The 15,761-nt window shown below is 44.1% G+C and overlaps 1 protein-coding gene across 1 annotated transcript in view; it reads left to right on the top strand.

The window, feature by feature from the left end:
* Nucleotides 1–15,761, top strand: part of nrxn3a (neurexin 3a) — a 220,619-nt gene that overhangs the window by 166,719 nt on the left and 38,139 nt on the right.

Below are 15,761 nucleotides of genomic sequence, written 5' to 3'. Positions count from 1 at the left end.
ATCTTGTTCTTACCGTTCAGCTGACTCCTCAGGACTTGCCTGACCCTCTGCAGGTACTTGGTGGTTGCAGCTTTTCTAGCGGCCTCTTCATGGTTCCCATTCGCCTGCGGGATCCCCAGGTACTTGTAACTGTCCTCTATGTCTGCAATGTTGCCTTCTGGTAGTTCAATCCCCTCAGTTCTGACTACCTTCCCTCTCTTTGTTATCATCTAACTACATTTATCCAGTCCAAACAACATTTTGATGTCATTGCTGTATATCCTGGTGGTGTGGATCAGTGAATCGATGTCTTGTTCACTCTTGGCATACAGCTTGAGGTGGCTGACAATAATTTCATTCCTCAGTCAGTTTCCGTAGCCAGTCTTGTCAATGATCTCACTGAGAGGATTCAGGCCAGTGCAGGCCTATGCAGAACAGCAGTGGCGACCAGTGTTCCCTCTAATGTTTCATGTGTCTGAGCGGACACACAAACTCCCTGAGCGTCCCTTGGACCACTGTGAGCGACAGCAGACGTGTGCACTGTGGTCACGCCAGCATCAAATCCATCCAAGTTACATGTTTATTAAAATAATCAAATTACAGCATTTACATTTCTGTTAGACTACTTTTAATTAACTGCTTTAGCCCACTTACAATGAAAATTAAAAACAATCTTGTTCCTGTCCTGTGTAGCATGTTAACACTATATGAAGTAAAAATAACTTGAACTCCAATTTTGAAAACACAACTTTCTTTTTTCTTTTCATAAAGCTCTGACTTGTATTATGAGTCTGTGGTCTGGGAGAGAGTCTGTAACTCTGTCTGCAAAATACAGTAAATAATGACCAATGTTGGGCAGTTAATGATATAGTTACGTCTTCAAAAAAGTAACTGAGTTATGCAAACAAAGTGTTTTGCAGCTGTTTACCTAAAAATGCAGCCAAGGCGTTTTTTAAATAAACAAACTATTTACAGAACAATCAGCTGTTCTGCATCAAATCTGATGCCACACAAATTATTTGTGACACTCCAAAAAATAATTTCTGTCCACTATGAGATGAAGGAGAACAACAGCCTGATACCTGCAGGCCTGACAGCAGCAGATGTGTCACTGCTGTAACACCTGTAACACTCAGCAGTCGCCTCAACAGTCGACACACACAACAAAACTGTTGACTAGACTACACACTAACTACACACTAACTACACACTAACTACACACTAACTACACACTAACTACACACTAACTACACACTAACTACACACTAACTACACAAGATTTGTGCGAAACGTCTGAAATCTCTCACAATATCTCAAAACACCGCCGTCACTCCTAAAACTTCCCCCTCCCTTAACAACTAAATGCCATGTTGCCATATCATGTTTTGATTGGTCGACATGGTACATTTTTCCACCAATAGGAAAGGCTGAGGGAGGGGGGCTGTTTTTGCTCACAGGCTTTCGAGCAATTTTCTTATAAAACGCCGTATTTACCGTTTCTTCCTGCAGTAACTATAAACAACGACAGTATTCAGGAAGAAAACCAAACATTGCAGATATTTTATCATAACTCTGGTTTTACGTGGCCGATCAACACAATTTAAAAACTGGTATAAAGTCCACACTTTTCCCGTCAGTTGTTCCGTCTGTCCTGCTCACATCTCCAATGGTTGTACACGTTGTCATTAACGTGGCTTCACTCCACATCAGCACCGGTGTCGGCACATATTTACTTTAATTTCAATTCAGGTTAGAATTTTTTTGTGTGCAGATTTTCTCTGCGCAGAGACCGTGCCATCAGGGCGCAATTGTGCACGTGCGCAGCTTAGACGGAACATTGGTGGGGACAGAGCATCTGTTTGGTAGATCCCGCACTTGATGGTCACTTGTGCTATTGGCTTGAAGTTGGCCTCTAGTGTTGTCTAGTCACCCCCACCCGAGATTGGGTACCTAACCCCAAGTGCAATAGAAGAAGGATCATTGAATGCGGGAGGAACTGACCTGAAAGACAGAATCATGGCAAAGCTTGAAACCTGGATCCTCCGCTGCCTCCTTATCCTCCAGTTACCATGACTACGTGAAGTACCCTCAGAAGATCTACTAGATGATGTGAATGCAGCACTACGGACGCCGCCACCATTACCGAGATTAACAAGCTGATCTACACCACGGCAGCAGTGATCAGATCAAGGTCAGGGATCAGAGCTGCAGAAAGGTGCAACAAAGAAGGTGCCTAAGAACTACAGCAAACTGTCCATACCTGAGGCCTTGAGAACTGCCAAGCAAAGACTCACAGCCTTGGCCAGCTGCTTGAAGAGGTACACGAGAGCGATAAAAGGCAGGAGAATAAACTAGCTGTTCTCCACAGAACCGGCCAAAATGTACTCTCAGTGGCAGGGGAACAATGTGAGAACGGCACCGCCAAGGCTGGAGATGGTGCAATACTGGAAGACCATAACAGCAATTCTCAGTGGGGAAGGTAACAGTGGTCCCAGTGGTAATTGGAGCACTACGTGCAGAGACTCCCAAGCTAGGCGAGTGGCTCCAGCAGATCCCAGGAACAACGTCAGAGATCTCTGTCCAGAACAGCACAGAACTAGGAACAGCTAAGATACTGTGCAGGACCCTCAAGCTCTATATGAACCGGACCATTTAAGCATAGAATCCCAGACCTCCCCTGCTATCTCCTCCAGCTTATCCGAGGCTTAGGGTCAGGGTTAACGACCCAGAGACCCTCTACTCACCCATCAGGTACTTTTTTTTTGCAATTTATATAATTACTATGCACTTAGTACTCTAAGTTGTTTTATTATGTATGTTGTATTCTTGTACAGCACTTTGGTCAACGCTCCTGTTGTAATTAAATGTGCTATATAAATAATTTAACTATTAAACTATTAAACTTAATGCAGACATATTATTAAAATCTGGGCTATAATGGTTGTATTGATGTATAGCAACTTGAAATGCTCCCAAAAACGGCACTACAGCATGTAAAAATATAAAGTAAGCTCTGGCGGACTTGGTTCTATGGTAGGTCTTAAAGGGTTAAATGGCTAAATTAGCTCCTCAACATGTCCTGAAGTTCTCCAGAGGCCTGGTAACAAACTAATCATGTGATTCAGGTGTGTTGACCCAAGGTGAGATCTAAAACCTGCAGGGACACCGGCCCTCGTGGACTGAGATTGCCCACCCCTGGGTTAGGGGATGAAGACAGGATAATTCTACCAACATACCAACTAACTATACCAATAAATATCTCGTTAGCAGGGCCACTGCCTACTTACAGCATTATCGTATTTTATTTAGGTTCATTATTGCCACACGAAGAATAATAGAAAACATTAATGCAAGGACTTGTTGCTATCTTTCTGTTTGCTGAGTGCCTTGCTGAGCCACCACAGCCTCCTGGAGTTAGCTGTGTATCCTGCACCCCATGTGTATCCTGTGTCACTTGAGCCCAAGCATGAGCCTGTGCCACCTGAGTGGCTGGTGGACCAAGTCAGTGTGCCTGTTGTTTCTTGAGCGTGAGGGTACCGTGCTGTCTGAGCCTGAGGGTATCCACATCTTTTGCTCTAACCAGCCCCGAGCTACGTCACTGGAGGATCCTAGTCACTGTCATCGGCCCTCAGCCAAGAAATCTAAGGTGTCCTGTCATCTCCACCACCTCCAGAGGAGTCTGCTGATGTGTGCCTTCAGGAGAATCTTATCTCTAAGAGAGGAGAGGTCAGGAGAATTAACCAGCTGTTCTCCACTGAACTGTCCAAGGTGTACTCTCAGTGGCAGGGGAACAATATGAGAACAGCATCACCAAGGCTGGAGACGGTGCAATACTGGAAGAGCATATGGAAGAAGGATGCAACCCATAACAGCCATGCTCAGTGGCTAGTGGATCTAAGAGCAGACCAACTTCATCGGACAGGCTCCAGTAACCATCAAAGTGACAGACATCCAAGAAAGAGTCTCAAGCATGAGAAATTGAACAGCACCAGGCCCTGACATGATTCATGTACTCTATGAGCAGCTGAAATGAACCAGCTGCTAATGGATGAGACACACCCAGAATGGATTATGGAAGGATCCAGAGGGGGGGGCCTGTCCCAACCAACTGCTGGCCAGCAACCTGCCTCATACCACAACATGGAAGCTGCTTTCAGGAATCATAGTGGCTAAGGTGAACAGAAAAAGGGCTCAGCACATGAGTGGGGGACATAAAGGAATGGGCAGGAACACCAGAGGGGCAAAATACAACCACTTCTTTGCACGCTTTGAGGTGAAGGGGCCAGAGGCAGCCGTGGCTAAGCTTCATGGTGCAGGAATATGAGGTGAGGCGCACACTGAGGGGATGGAACCCCAGGAAGGCTGCCAGTCCAGATGGGGTGAAGGGAAGGGTCCTAAAAAATGTGCAGACCAGCTGGCTGGGGTCTTCACTAAGATGCTTCACTGTCCCAGTCCTGCATCCCGCCGTGCCTAAAGCCGGCCACAATCGTCCCACTGCCTAAGCAGACAAACATTAGCAGCCTCAACGACCAGCTGCTCTAAGACCCGTTATAATGAAGCGTTTCGAGAAACTGGTCCGGCGTCACATCATGTCCTGCCTGCCACCAACACTCGACCCGCTCAAGTTCGCATACAGAGCTAACAGATCAGCTGACGACGCCATTGTTACAACGCTCCACACCACCATCTCTCACCTGGAACAACAGGGGTGTTACGCCAAGCTGCTCTTTGCTGACTTTGCTGACTGCCTTCAATACGATGCTCCTGGACAGACTAATAGTAAAACCGCTGGATATCGGACTTCCTTCTACCACCTGCAGCTGGAGCAGAGACTTCCTGTCAGATCGTGTACAGAGAGTTAGAGTGGGCCCTCATCTTTCCTCAGTGTTTCTTTAACACCGGCTCTCCACAAGGCTGTGTAGTGAGTCCCCTACTGTACACTCTGTACACACATGACTGTGTCAGTACCCACTGGTGGGGCTCATCTCTGGGGGAGATGAGACGCCATACAGAGCTGAGGTTAAAAGGCTGACAGATTGGTGTGCAGTCAACAAGCTGGACCTCAATACCAACAAGACAAAAGAGCTGGTAGTCGACTTCAGAAGGAGGAAGTCTGAGCTGCAGCCCGTCAGCATTAACAGGGAGTGTGCGGAAAGGGTGTGCAGTTCCAGGTTCCTTGGTGTGCACATAGACACAGACCTCCAATGGAGCTCAAACACCTCGGCTGTTTTAAAGAAGGCCCAGCAGAGTCTCCATGTTGTATTCTCTCTCAAGGTATCCTACAAATTACTTTCTCTGGGACTGCTTGACACCGCTTTTAGTCTGTATTTTTTCTGCAATGCGTCGGAATGATTCAGAGTCTACAGTGGAAATCGGCAACATTTCCTTGGTGATATAGCCAGCAAAGAGCTTCCTCAGTTCAGCAACACTAAGACCTGTTGCTCTTTAGTCTGTTTTCACCTGTTTAGCATGTTTGTCCAGTATAAGTGGATGTGGTAGCCGCAGTGGTTATGTCAGTGGGTTTCTCTGTGAATTTCACATTCCCGTGGCAGTGTGCTCAGATTTGAAGTGGAATTTTTCACTGTAGAAAGAACTTTTCTTCCCACAAGGAGTGAACAGCGGACGCTAATGTTTTTGTCACTTTTTCCACAATGAAACACAAATTAATGTCAGCACTTCCCAGCTTTAAATGCTGCATGGCCGTACTCTCTCCCACACTCCATATTATCAGTTGTTGATATTACACACGTGTCTGTTGCTACCACAGATGTCACATGCTGCTACGTCATTGTCATGAGACACTCTCACAAACAAAATCATGGTTTAATAATGCAGTAACAGCGTGCTTATGGGAAAGTAGTAATCTAATTACAGTAATCTAATTACTTTTTTGCAATAGTAATCCCTTGCTCTACTCGTTACTTGAAAAAAGTAATCAGATTACAGTAACATGTTACTTAACACGTTACTGCCCATCTCTGGTGCCAAGTATGGCCTGGAAGTCTTGAGGTCAAAATGGGAGACGCCCCTAGGGTGGTCGAGACTGACAGAGCTAAGACCCTGTGGGACTTTCAGATACAGACGGACAAATTCGTGACGGCTACCCAACCAGACTTAGTAGTGAATGTGGCACTACAGTAGAATAATTTATTACTTTGCATAGAGAAATGGAGCAGAATAAAGTCAAAATTTCAAGAATAAACTTGAAATACTATTTTGAGGAAAATTCAAGACTAAAGTTGAAATAATATTTTAAGAATAAAGTTGAACGGTGGAGATTAAAGCTGTTGTTTCACATTAAACAATAGTGTAGATAAGTTGTTGAAGACATGGTGCCTCTGCTCAGAAGTAAAAACCACGCAAACTTGGAAGAGTTGTGAAAAATGAAATAGTTATCAATGGATTCAAGGATATTGATGGTTACACGCTTAAAGAGGGTATATGCTGCATCACAAGACACAATAAGGCAGCTGATCAAGTTGTTTCACTAACTCATCAACACCAAGCATTCTGTAAAGTTGGTATGAGGCAGTTGGTTGACTTAAAACCAAAACTGTAATCTTGACATTTATTCTCAAAATTGTTTTTTTTTTTTTTAACTTTTTTTCTCAGAATAGTATAGTTTAATCTTGAAGTTTCAACTTTATTCTCAACATGATCAAAACTTATTTTTCTTGATGTGACCCTATATTCTATCATAACTTTCAGATTAGCATCTACGGTATGAAAATATCTGAATGTAAAATGTTTAATCAGCTGTTTTGCCAAGTCTCTGCATTCATTTTTCATATTTTAATCCTGCCGTAGATATCGACAGCTAACCATGTAATACAGTTCAAGCCTTTAATTCAACTGTTTTTTTAAAATTTTATTTTAATATCATTTTTGAAAAATCATGTGTGTGGCTTGAACCGTTGTTTGATTTATACAGTGGGGCAAAAAAGTATTTAGTCAGCCACCGATTGTGCAAGTTCCCCCACTTAAAATGATGACAGAGGTCAGTAATTTGCACCAGAGGTACACTTCAACTGTGAGAGACAGAATGTGGAAAAAAAATCCATGAATCCACATGGTAGGATTTGTAAAGAATTTATTCGTAAATTAGGGTGGAAAATAAGTATTTGGTCACCTCAAACAAGGAAAATCTCTGGCTCTCACAGACCTGTAACGTCTTCTGTAAGAAGCTTTTCTGTCCCCCACTCGTTACCTGTATGAATGGCACCTGTTTGAACTCATCATCTGTATAAAAGACACCTGTCCACAGCCTCAAACAGTCAGACTCCAAACTCCGCCATGGCCAAGACCAAAGAGCTTTCGAAGGACACCAGGAAAAGTATTGTAGACCTGCACCAGACTGGGAAGAGTGAATCTACAATAGGCAAGCAGCTTGGTGTGAAAAAATCAACTGTGGGAGCAATCATCAGAAAATGGAAGACATACAAGACCACTGATAATCTCCCTCGATCTGGGGCTCCACGCAAGATCTCATCCCGTGGGGTCAAAATGATCATGAGAACGGTGAGCAAAGATCCCAGAACCACACGGGGGGACCTGGTGAATGACCTGCAGAGAGCTGGGACCAAAGTAACAAAGGTCACCATCAGTAACACACTACAACGGCAGGGAATCAAATCCCGCAGTGCCAGACGTGTTCCGCTGCTGAAGCCAGTGCATGTCCAGGCCCGTCTGAAGTTTGCCAGAGAGCACATGGATGATACAGCAGAGGATTGGGAGAATGTCATGTGGTCAGATGAAACCAAAGTAGAACTTTGTGGTATAAACTCAACTCGTCGTGTTTGGAGGAAGAAGAATACTGAGTTGCATCCCAAGAACACCATACCTACTGTGAAGCATGGGGGTGGAAACATCATGCTATGGGGCTGTTTTTCTGCCAAGGGGACAGGACGACTGATCCGTGTTAAGGACAGAATGAATGGGGCCATGTATCGTGAGATTTTGAGCCAAAACCTCCTTCCATCAGTGAGAACTTTGAAGATGAAACGAGGCTGGGTCTTCCAACATGACAATGATCCAAAACACACCGCCCGGGCAACAAAGGAGTGGCTCCGTAAGATGCATTTGAAAGTCCTGGAGTGGCCTAGCCAGTCTCCAGACCTCAACCCCATAGAAAATCTGTGGCGGGAGTTGAAAGTCCGTGTTGCTCGGCGACAGCCCCAAAACATCACTGCTCTCGAGAAGATCTGCATGGAGGAATGGGCCAAAATACCAGCTACTGTGTGTGCAAACCTGGTAAAGACCTATAGTAAACGTTTGACCTCTGTTATTGACAACAAAGGTTATGTTACAAAGTATTGAGTTGTATTTTTGTTATTGACCAAATACTTATTTGCCACCCTGATTTACGAATAAATTCTTTACAAATCCTACCATGTGAATTCATGGATTTTTTTTTCACATTCTGTCTCTCACAGTTGAAGTGTACCTCTGGTGCAAATTACTGACCTCTGTCATCATTTTAGGTGGGGGAACTTGCACAATCGGTGGCTGACTAAATACTTTTTTGCCCCACTGTAGATGTGTGGTTCTCTGCTGGTGCAAACATATGCTTTATTGAATGCTGGACAATGCAGGACATTAAACCGTATTCAATGCATTTAAAATGAGCTCAGTCTTAAACATATGCAGCAGTTATATTAATCCATTTGAAACTCATGGGGAACGTTTTTCTAATGAATACCTGTTTTTATTTTAATATGTTTTTTGCAGTACTTTTGCGATTTTCCAATAATGCAGTTTCATGTGTAGTGAGGTACATTCATTGTGTTTTGGTTTTGAGACATTCCTCCACCATTTGTCATTTTGGGCTAATAGTAAATAATTTTTGGTGACACCCTGGTTTGTAATATATAGCATATAGAAGTACAATGCCTCTGTAATTTTTTAACCTATGTTACTTTTTATGGTAGGTTGTAAGTATTTCTGACATTATTTGCAGAATTAATCAATACAATGTAACTTCCATTTCATAATCATTCTTTTCCTTATGGAACTTTTTTTTGTGTAGGGGAGCAGGGCGTCAGGAGATGTGTTGAGGATGAAAGTAAATAAGTCAATTAACTGTATTACAAGTACAACTGGAAAATCAAATACTAATGGGAAATCTTAGAATAGGGCCCTTTCAGGCGGGCTGTAACCTCGGCTAATTATCATGGATGTTTTGTAGTCTTTGCTTTTTAGTTATTTAGTATTAAGTCAGCAAATATAATCAGGTAGATATAAACAAACGTTAAAGAATGATGGCATGAATGATACTGATACTGAGTATCCACTCAGTATGCCATCAAACTGAAAATAGTGTTACTTCAAGTTTCAATGTGTACACAGTTGCTCTGCAATCCATCCATGCTTTTTTTGCCCCCCTCTGCTCTTTCTGGTCTTTAGCTTCCCGTATATGCACATGGAAGGGCGGGGAGGTCCCAAGACATAGTGCTATTGAACCAAATATGAATTATTGCAGATGGAATATATATATATATATATTTTCTTAACTAACATGACTCAGAAATCCAGCTTTTGGAGAAATTCTGTCCACCCAAAGCTGTAATTTGGCAGGACAAAGATTTGGAATATATTGGTCAATGAATGAGAAACATAGCCTGTATATATTTGGGGCAGATCCACTGGGGAAGGTTTCACAGGTGATCACTCTGCATGTATTTGCCAGCTGGTCACAACTGAGCAATCTGGCAGCAAATCAGAGAGGTTGAGAGAGACTCTATTTTTCCCTTCAGTGATCTTTATATCTATCTTGCTATGTGCTAGATCATTCCCATTGATCCCCTAATAATCAGGTCCATGTGCATGCCATAAAGTTGCCCAGTAGCCCCAGCCTACATCCTGGAACAGCTCTTCATCCATTCCTGCTGTTTCTGATAGGATGGGTTTCAGAGTGTCAGTAGTTTGAAAAACTGCAGAAAATAAGAGTTAATGTCATTATATTGGTGTCAGCTTTTTGCTTCCTCCCTTGCTGGTGCTGATAGGTGAGGCTGGCCTAGTTTGTTTCAGTATAATGCAGTAGGGGGAAAGCTGTGTTATTAGACCCTTGATAAGCGGAGGATGTGTTTGTTGACCTTCATCTTACTGGTCTTGTATGAGTGTTGTTTGTGTCATCTATGTCCTTCACTGCTCTCCCTTGCATGTGTTCTGTGCAAGAAGAGTGAGACAGAAATAAAGAATGTGGAGACGTGTGTGGTGGTGGAGCTGGCGTGGAAAAAAACAACCGTGCATCACAGTGGACAGGTCGTTTGAACAGTGCAATGCTGTGTCTGAGTGTTCCTGAAATTAGGGAGGCTTATAATTTCTCAGGACCATGCTTTATGTTAATGGGACAGGGTATGCTGTATAGTCCTGCTGAGGCATGATCTTTGTGGCTCTTCATTTTTCTTTAATGGAACTTTCCTGTTTGTATCAACAGTCACCTCTGATATTTTAACCACGCTGAATTAGAAGTACAGGACGTCCTTGGATTTTTTTTTGATCACAGACATAATCATGGACATCCCTATCACACAGACTTCCCCAAAAACAAACACTATAATTTCATGACATTGTTCCATTATCAGGTGTAATTAGCAACATGGACTTCTGATTCTTAGTTCATAATCTTTGTCACTCATTTTAGGTGTAATGGAATAAAAAAATGAAAAATGCAAGCAACATCTACAAATTATGCCAGGTGACAGTAATAGTGAAGAGACGAAGCACGTTTTATAAGGCGCACTATCGATTTTTGAGAAAATTAAAGGATTTTAAGTGCGCCTTATAGTGCGGAAAATACAGTATACCAAAGAAAAGACTATATCGCGATATATAACATTACCGCACATGCTTCAAATTATACAGCGATATGGATTTTAGGCCATTTCGCCCAGCCCTACCTCCAAGCTATACAAAATGCAGCAGCCAAGCAAGTTTACATTACTCCTATTTTATATTCTTTACATTGGCTCCCAATAGATTTTAGAATTAATTTTAAAATTCTTGTTTTAACATACAAAGTTTTAACATACTAAAACTTTATTTATCCAATTTTCTTTTTATTTATCTTAAACTTTTATTTACATTTAACCTTTTGTATTGTTTATATTGTCTGTTTATTTTAGCCTTCGTGTACGGCACTTTGTGACTGCCTGTCTATGAAAAGCGCTTAATAAATAAATGTTACTTACTTAACAACTTGTGACCGAAAAGTGAAATGCTGAACATAACATTGTTGGACTCTGATGCTTACTGAATAAACTCTTATATTTTGTGAGAATATGATCTACCAGCCACATAGCAGACAGGTCTGACCCAGATCTGGTGTCAAGCCGGCACTGCTGGCTGACTTCTGGCATGGTAAGTGGTATGTCTTCCAGATATGGGCCAGGCCTGGCATAGATGGCACTGTCTATGTGATGGCATGCCACATCTGGCCTGATTGTGGTTTGGTTTATGTGGCCCAGGCCCATAGAAAACAGGTCTGGCCCTGGTCTGGCATCAAGCTGGCACTTCTGACTGACTGGTGTCATTGCAGGGTGTATGCCAATGATGGCACTATTTGTGTTCCTATTGTATTCCTATTAGTTAGAAGACCCAAATGCCATGTTGCAATACTATACTGCTATGGTAGCCAACGTTTCAAATGCAGGTTTGACAGGGTTGTGAGTATATGCTTTATCCAAAATCTAGTGAAGTTTCCCACCCAGTTTTGCACTATTATGTTGCGGCACATGTTGTTACTACATGGCTTGATTAAGGTACACATTAGGCTGACATCTGGGGCCAGAACTTAAACTGTTCTGGGCCAGCAGCGTGTCTGCAACTGGCCCGTGGCTGCGCACAACTTACACATGGCCCACATACCGCAAAGAATGATGGCCCTTTGGTGGCCCAGATCAGGTTTGCCAGAGGTGGCCCACACATGGGCCAGCACATGGCCAGTTGCAGACACACTGGTGGTCCTATGCTGGCCCATGTGTTACACCCCGGCCTAGGCAACCGGAGTGCAACACGAAAAAAGTAAAAATAAAGAAAAAAAAAAACACACAAAAAAAACCCCACTAAAGCTCACCACCAAAATCCCAAAACGAAAGTATCGACAAATCTATTTACAGCTATTTACAACAAACTATTTATTTACAACAAAACACCAAACTATTTACAACACGGGGGAGATCGCGACCATGACCAACTGACACACAGGGCTTAAATACATAGAAGGAGCAATCAGGGAATGGACCACAGGAGGGAAACACAGCTGGGGCAAATTAGACCTGACGAGACAAGGAAACGTAAACTGAACACACTAAGATAACAACAGACCTTCAAAGTAAAACAGGAAACACATGACAGTCACGCAAAAACAAAACACTGACAACACCGAAACGTAACACATGTGTGATCCTCTCTGGAAAACCAGATCTGGGCCACCAAAGGGCTATCATTCTTTGCGGTATGTGGGCCATATGTAAGCACATTATGTGGGCCAGATCTGGGCCATACCAATTTTGCTATGTAGACACATAGAATGCTGGGCAAAAATGCCACTGATACAGTCAGGGATACACACCAAGGGCAGAGACACGCCTGGTGGTGGTCAGGTGCTTAGCTGGCTTAAGGTAAGTGAGGTTCTTATGATCGGTGACTATGGTGAATGGATGTTCAGCCCTGTCTTCGAGATGACACCTCTCCTCTTAGGCTAGTTTTATAGCTATCAGTCCTCTGTCTCCTACATCATAATTATTTTCCGCAGCAGACAGACGGCGTGAAAAGAGTGCACAGGGTTGTAGCGCAGCACGGGGTCCAGAGTATTGTGAAAGCACCGCTCCAACCCCAACATCAGGCACATCAGCCTCCACAATAAACGGTTTAGTGGTATCAGGATAAACCAAAACAGGAGCTGAGGTGAACATATTGAAAGCTGACTCAGGTTCAGGTGTCCAGTGAGAGTGTCTCTTGGTGGAGGTGAGTGTGGTGAGTGGAACAGCTACCTGGCTGTAGTTTCGTATGAAATGGTGATTAAAATTGGTGAAGCCAAGGAAGAGTTGGAGCTGTTTGCAGGATGAGGGTATTGGCCATTCCTTGACAGCTAGAACCTTACCTGGGTAGGTCTTCACCTGCCCACCTAAAGTTACAGAAGCAGAGTGGAACTCACATTTTTCAGCCTATACATAAAGCCGGTATTCCATGAGACATTTCAGGTTATATGTCAAGGTTGGCTGAAGGAGAACCCAAATGCTGGACTTTTAGAATGGAGAAAGTGTGTTTATTTACAGAGAAAACTGTGCCAACAGTCCACAGTTTGTGCTTTCCCAATTCCCCGTGCCGTGATTCCTTTCCATGATGCGTGCTAGTGTTTCGTCGTCCTCGGTGCCTGTGTTCAACAGTGTACTGCTCCCTCCACATGTTTCCGTAATCACCATGGAAACAAGGGATGCCTCAATGCGTACCGTCCCATCCACCGGCCGACAAAACACATTAACCATTCCAACAAGAGAGTAATTGAAAACACGACCATACGAGCTGAGCACTCACTCTATTTCTAGTTTAACAATCCCGCGCCAACTGCTGCTCCACTGCTCTCTTAAGTAGAGCTCCTTGATTAGACAGATCGGAAACAGGTGAGTGATTATCACAGGTGTGGCTGGCTCAAAGGCAGGGACTCTCCAGGCCTGGTGGGGCAGCAAAACTGACACAACAACACACACAGGGAAATGAGGAACCCGGAGCAGATCTGTTTTCCATTCACCCCTCTCCCTTATGTCGACCAGGTGATAGGCATTATGGAGGTCGAGCTTCGTCAAAACGGTGGTGCCATGGAGGGGTTCGAAAGCGGAGTTGATTAATTGAAGTGGGTACTTGTTTTTAACTGTTATTTAATTTAGTCCCCTGTAGTCCAGGGTTTTGTCTTTCTTAGCCACATAAAAAAAATCTAGCACCCACGGGGGAGAGGGACGGCCGGATGATTCCAGCGGCCAGTGACTCTGATATATTTTTCCATAGCCTCTGTTACAGGCTTAGAGATGTTGAACAGCAGACAAGAACAAAGGGGCACCAGGGAGGAAATCAATAGCACAGTCATAAGGAATATGGGGTGGAAGTGATAGTGCTATGTGCTTACTAAATACTTCTTGCAGGTCGTGATATTCTTGAGGAACAGTCGTGAGATCAGGAAGAACTGGTTCGGTGATCTTAGTTTCAATGGGTTCAGATGGAAGAGCTGAGTTGAAGTAGTTAGCTAGGCAAAATAGACTCCAACTGGCAACCAGAGAATCATTATGGGGGGTATGTTTCTTTAGCCAGGGGAAACCTAGAATTAGGGGTGAGTCTAGAGATGTGAGGGAGATGATTTCATGGTGGTTACCTGACGTGACGAGAGTTATGGGGCCAGTTTGGTAAGAAATAAGTGAAGACACTTGGTTATTTCATGTGGTGACAGGGATGGGAGGATTGAGTGGTTCTAAAATGGTCCGGAAAACGTCAGAGAATGGGCGAACATGAGTGAACATTTTAATATAAAGGTCCCCCACTGACCCTGCGCACCGGAATACGGTTCAGGATCCAGGAACGCAGCGTCATGAAACACCGACCCTACCGGAACAGACAGAACCTGGAACGACGGCAGGGAAACTGTCGCAGTTGTCGGGGTCACATATTTGGAGTATGAAGGGAGCGTACATGCGTGGGAGGTAAGCTAGCCTGAATAGCCTGAATGGACAAGAAGATGTCAGACTGGGTGTCACTGATGGCTTTGCACTGAACGCCTAAAGCCTGCAACTCCTATTCGTGACTCCCCAGGACTGCTACCTGCTTGGCGATTGCCGCCCGCACAGAATCCGCTGAGTCCATCTTGCACTTGGCCTGTACCAAAACATGGCTCAAGTGCTGGAAAAGGTGCGGAGACAGTTAACTTTACGCAATCTTTGTGCCAAAGCACAAAGTATCAACTTGGCACGGGAACGTGACACAATGTTTAGGATGACACAAAATACAATTTTGCTCAGCATGAGATTCATGCCTAGGGACTCTAGCATGGAGGTCTAAGGGCAAGCACAAAGCATGGCTGGATACAAGAGTGGTTGCGCTGAGGAGAGAGGACAAACAAGGGGTTGGCGTATTCCAGAACTCCTCCAGGTGTACATGGATTTAACAGAGGGGTATGGCTTATGTTGCAGGTGGAGTCAGAGGGTGCATTGAGAGGAGAAGGTGAAGGTCCGAGTGAGATGAGTAGAGATATGACCTGAGTTCCAAGGCAGGGTGGCACCACTGTGTGCAGTGGTGGCAAGAGGGCAGGCAGGTGTATGGTTGGAATCCTTCCCAGGAGATGGAGCATGAACAGTAGTGAGTGTAGTCAGTAGTGAGTATAGCTCAGTGTCCGAGGGGCGAGCTGACCAGAGAACTGTAACACGAGAAAACGAGGTAAATACAAAGGTTTGGGATAATAACATGAAGCATGAAAGCCTGTTACTAACGTGGGTAAGTTGATGAACTGGTGGTGAAGAGACTGCAGCGGTGGTCTGAAATAAATATATATATATATATATATATATATAAAAAAAAAACACACCCAGCACGCCCCTGCGGGCGGTTTATCCTTCAAGCTCGGGTCCTCTACCAGAGGCCTGGGAGCTTGAGGGTCCTGCAGTATCTTAGCTGTTCCCAGGACTGCGCTCTTCTGGACAGAGATCTCCGATGTTATTCCCGGGATCTGCTGGAGCCACTCGCCTAGCTTGGGAGTCACCGCACCTAGTGCTCCGATTACCACGGGGACCACCGTTACC

This window comes from Maylandia zebra, linkage group LG19 (genome assembly GCF_041146795.1).
Source record: "Maylandia zebra isolate NMK-2024a linkage group LG19, Mzebra_GT3a, whole genome shotgun sequence".
NCBI classification, from domain to species: Eukaryota; Metazoa; Chordata; class Actinopteri; order Cichliformes; family Cichlidae; genus Maylandia; species Maylandia zebra.
This window is presented reverse-complemented; position numbering and strand designations above follow the sequence as displayed.